General features: G+C 46.2%; 1 pseudogene; it reads right to left on the bottom strand.

Annotated features, from left to right (window-relative positions):
• Positions 1-2,931: 2,931 nt before the first annotated feature.
• Positions 2,932-3,049, bottom strand: LOC124614319 (annotated as a pseudogene).
• Positions 3,050-5,212: the final 2,163 nt, after the last annotated feature.

Here is a 5,212-nt window from a genome sequence, read left to right on the forward strand (position 1 = left end):
GAACGAGAGTTGTAGCTTATCGCACCACAGACCATAAGGCCCATGTGGGGCCAGTGTGTCTTGGACGAGACAGCGCTCACCATTTCTATGTCGTACGCGCACGCGACCATCACTTGCATGAAGGCAGAATCTGCTTTCATAGCTGAGGACCACAGCCGCAATTCCATCTTCCAAGTGATCCTCTGACGGCACCAGACGAGCCGTAAACGTCGATACTGTGACGTGAGTGGGAGATGGGCTACAGGTGTCCATGCTCGCTGTACTACTGTTAATAACCAGTTTCCGACACATCTGTCCCCACAAGCAATTTCATCTGTGGTATGGTAGCTGTACTATCTACCACTGCTGCTCTTAAAACACGATGATCCTGGCGAGAGTCTGTGCTGCGTGGACGCCCAGAACCTGGTCCACTGATGCCACTGATACCAGCATCGCTGCACGACTGACGCAGCACATCCAACTTACGTGACAGTTCTCCGAAAGGACCACCCCGCCACTCGGAAGGCCACAAATTCAACCCTTTAGAACTCGCTCAGCTGGCTGCAGGAAGCACGAGAGCATCTGCGTGGCGTGGTTGCCTGATTGCTGCACCACAATGAGCCTTCTGGCTCAAATGGTTCAAATGGCTCTGAGCACTAGGCGACTTAACTTCTGAGGCCATCAGTCACCTAGAACTTAGAACTAATTAAACCTAACTAACCTAAGGACATCACACACATTGATGCCCGAGGCAGGATTCGAACCTGCGACCGTAGCGGTCGCTCGGTTCCAGACCGTAGCGCCCAGATCCGAACGACCACTCTGACCGGCAATGAGCCTTCTGTCTGTGAAAATTGCCGTTTAAAGGGTAGACAGAGATGATCCTCTGGTACCTATGCCACTATGCTACATCTTGGCGGATGACATTGAAATATTATCAGTACGTCTACTGTCCACCAGTTGGCATATTCCGTCGCCGGATTAAAACTGACGTCATCTTTCCGGCAGTGTATTATAAATGAAATGGTACAGGCTGCTCATTCCCTGTACTGGAAAGAAGAATTTGGCACAGGGAGATCAACTGCTGCCGCGTTTCCGATTCAGAGCAGAGTCCCGCAGCTTGCCCAGTCATCCGCAACACATTAATGAGTAGCGCAGGGCGCAGCGGGCCCGGGCGGTTTTGGCAGCGCTGCCAGTGTGTGCGGGCAACGGGCGGAAGGCTCGCGGGATCAACGTCCTGAAATAGCGTCCCGACCTCAACTCGATATTTTAGGGATAAAACAACTTACTGCAGTCAGACATCCGTAAAAAACAGAAAAATTATCGCAGATCATTGCAAATTGTCGGAGATACTTACGCTGTTACAGTTATCTAAGTTATGTCGGTTCGTCACGTTTACGCAGATTTTATGGAAGTGTTCGACTGCGTACAAAATGTGGAAGGAATTCTAAACAATTCCTTTTCGTAATATGTTACTATCCACGAGCTAGGTGACGATCAGTTTGGCTTTAGAAAATGTAAAGGGACGAGAGAGGCAATTCTGACGTTACGGCTAATAATGGAAGCAAGGCTGAAGAAAAATCAAGACACTTTCATAGGATTTGTCGACCTGGAAAAAGCGTTCGACAATATAAAATGGTGCAAGCTGTTAGCGATTCTGAAAAAAGTAGGGGTAACCTATAGGGAGAGACGGGTCATATACAATATGTACAACAACCAAGAGGGAATAATAACAGTGGACGATCAAGAACGAAGTGCTCGTATTAAGAAGGGTGTAAGACAAGGCTGTAGCCTTTCGCTCCTACTCTTCGATCTGTACATCGAGGAAGCAATGATGGAAATAAAAGAAAGGTTCAGGAGTGGAATTAAAATACAAGGTGAAAGGATATCAATGATACGATTCGCTGATGACATTGCTATCCTGAGTGAAAGTGAAGAAGAATTAAATGATCTGCTGAACGGAATGAACAGTCTAATGAGTACACAGTATGGTTTGAGAGTAAATCGGAGAAAGACGAAGGTAATGAGAAGTAGTAGAAATGAGAACAGCGAGAAACTTAACATCAGGATTGATGGTCACGAAGTCAATGAAGTTAAGGAATTCTGCTACCTTGGCAGTAAAATAACCAATGACGGACGGAGCAAGGAGGACATCAAAAGCAGACTCGCTATGACAAAACAGGCATTTCTGGCCAAGAGAAGTCTACTAATATCAAATACCGGCCTTAATTTGAGGAAGAAATTTCTGAGGATGTACGTCTGGAGTACAGCATTGTATGGTAATGAAACATGGACTGTGGGAAAACCGGAACAGAAGAGAATCGAAGCATTTGAGATGTGGTGCTATAGACGAATGTTGAAAATTAGGTGGACTAATAAGGTAAGGAACGAGGAGGCTCTACGCAGAATCTGAGAGGAAAGGAATATGTGTAAAACACTGATAAGGAGAAGGGACAGGATGATAGGACATCTGCTAAGACATGAGGGAATGACATCCATGGTACTAGAGGGAGCTGTAGAGGGCAAAAACTGTAGAGGAAGACAGAGATTGGAATACGTCAAGCCAATAATTGAGGACATAGGTTGCAAGTGCTACTCTGAGATGAAGAGGTTAGCACAGGAAAGGAATTCGTGGCGGGCCGCATCAAACCAGTCAGTAGACTGATGAAAAAAAAAAAAAGGAATTAATTTCGCCCATCGTAGCCGAACCACACTGATGTGACAAAAGCCGTGGGACTCTTCTTAGCACACTCCGTCTTCAGGCCACCACAAGTGGCTCATCGGGACCATCCGACCGTCGTGTCATCCTCAGCTGAAGATGCGGATAGGAGGGGCGTGGCTTCAACACACCGCTCTCCCAGCCGTTATGATGGTTTTCTGTGACCGTAGCCGTTACTATTCGGTCGAGTAGCTCCTCAATTGGCATTACGAGGCTGAGTGCACCCTGGAAAATGGCAGCAGCGCTTGACGGCCCAGATGGTCACCCATCCAAGTGCCGGCCACGCCCGACAGTGCTTAACTTCGGTGATCTGACGGGAACCGGTGTCTCCACTGCGGCAAGGCCGTTGCCAATATCTCTTAATCGCATGTCGAAACTCCTTTTGCCCGGTGTAGTGCAGCAATTCGACGTGGCATGCCATCTATAGCAGCTGATAATTGCGAGAGTGTTGTAGATGCAGGATTTTGTGCACGAATTGACCTCTCGATCACGTCCCATAAATCTTCGACGGGATTCATGTCGAGCGATCTGGGTGACCTAACCTTTCGCTAGAATTGTCCAGGATGTTGTTCATATCAATCGTGAACAAATGTGGCCTGGTAGCATGACGCATAGTCATCGATAAGCATGCCATCGTTGTTTGGGAACATGAACTCCGTGAATGGCTGTAAACGGTCTCCAAGTAGGCGAAAATAGTCAATGACAGGTTCAGTTGGACTAGCGAACCATTCCATGTAAACACAGTCCACACCATTATGGAGTCACCACCAGCTTGCACACTGGGATGATGACAACTTGGGTCAATGGCTTTGTGGGGTCTGCACCACATTCGAACCATACCGTCAACTCTTACCAAATGAAATCGGGATTCATTTTACGAGGTAACGCATTTCCGTTCGTCCAGGGTCTCTCCGATATGGTCACGAGCCCAGGAGAGGGGCTGCATGCGATGCCGATGCCGTGCAGTTAGAAAAGGCAATCGTGTCTGTCATCTGCTGTCATAACCCATTAATACCAAATGTCACCTCTCTGTTCTAACGCGTACGTTCGTCGTACGGCCGACATTGATTCCCACGGTTATTTGATGTACTAGCGCTTGTCTGTTAGCACTGACAACTCGACGCCAACGCTGCTGCTCTCGATCGTTAAGTGAAGGCTGTCAGCCATTGCGTTGTCCGTGGTGAGAGATATCTGAAATTTGGTATTCTCGGCACACTCTTACCACATTGGATCTCCGAATACATAATTTCCTAATGATTTCCGAAGTGGAATGTCTCATGTGTCTAGCTCCAACTACCATTCCGCGTTCAGAATCTCTTAAATTCCGCCATGGGGCCATAATCTCGTCGGACAATTTTTCACGTGAATCACGGGAGTCAAGTGTCAGCTCAGCCAATGCTCTGCCCTTTTATTCCTAGTGTACACCATACTACCGCCATCTGTATATGTGCACGACTTTTGTTACCTCAATTTAATTCTCTGATCTCCTCAAGAAATTCACAGGACATACTCGTAATGTGTAAGGCTATCATATAGTCAATACACACTACGACTGCAGAACGATGCTTTTGAGTGTTTGAGTGAACTGTTCTGTTTAACAAAATGATGTAGTACTAAAATAACCACAATTTTATGATTTTTTTAATTGTAAGGACCAATAGAAAAGTTCATGTCCTTTATCTTGACGATACTGTAGGTGCTTGAGCATTGACCTGCAGAATGATGGTCAGGTCCTGCGGAAAGTGTCATCACTTCTGTCTCTATGCTGTTCATTTTTGGAACACAACCTACGACCTGCTTAGAGACAGAAATGATGACACTTTCTGCAGGACGTAACCATCAATTTTAAGGACAATGCTCAAACACGTACGGTGCAAACTTTTACTGATTTGTATGACTGATGGGTCTGCTAAGTGATATACCACCGACTGCACTCCCGTTACGAAAGCCCTCGTGGATTCAAATCGATTTCTAAACTGAAGGAAACACTTCGCTGCATTCACTTCAGAACTGCTACAAATTCGTCTGGAAATAGACCGCGCCGCTCTAACTGTCAACACAACTGGCACTGCTAAGCGTATCCTACGACTTCCACATCGCGGACGACAGGTTATACACAATGCTGGTGACTACTTTGAAGGTCAGTGAAACTTTCAAACACGTATCTATTTTGCACGAGCTGTAAATAAATAGTTGCCACTATTAAAGTTTCAACACTCGTATAATAGGACGTATCTCAGAGTGGGGATGCACGCATCCTCAACTTTCATGACACGTTGTGTCATACTGCACGACACAACAAATGCCATGTTGGATGATATAATGGCATGTGTCATGCTATACGACATGACAGCATGTATCATGTTACTTGACACGATGCACGCACCATACATGACATTTGTACTAATATGGTAGTAACAAGTAACGAAGCAGGAATATGTCAAGACGTTTTGATTTAAGCTTCTCCGAAGCTGCTTGCTTAAACCTGTCCGGACATATTTGCGTCTTTTTCAT

Source organism: Schistocerca americana, chromosome 4, assembly GCF_021461395.2.
Source record: "Schistocerca americana isolate TAMUIC-IGC-003095 chromosome 4, iqSchAmer2.1, whole genome shotgun sequence".
Taxonomy (NCBI): Eukaryota; Metazoa; Arthropoda; class Insecta; order Orthoptera; family Acrididae; genus Schistocerca; species Schistocerca americana.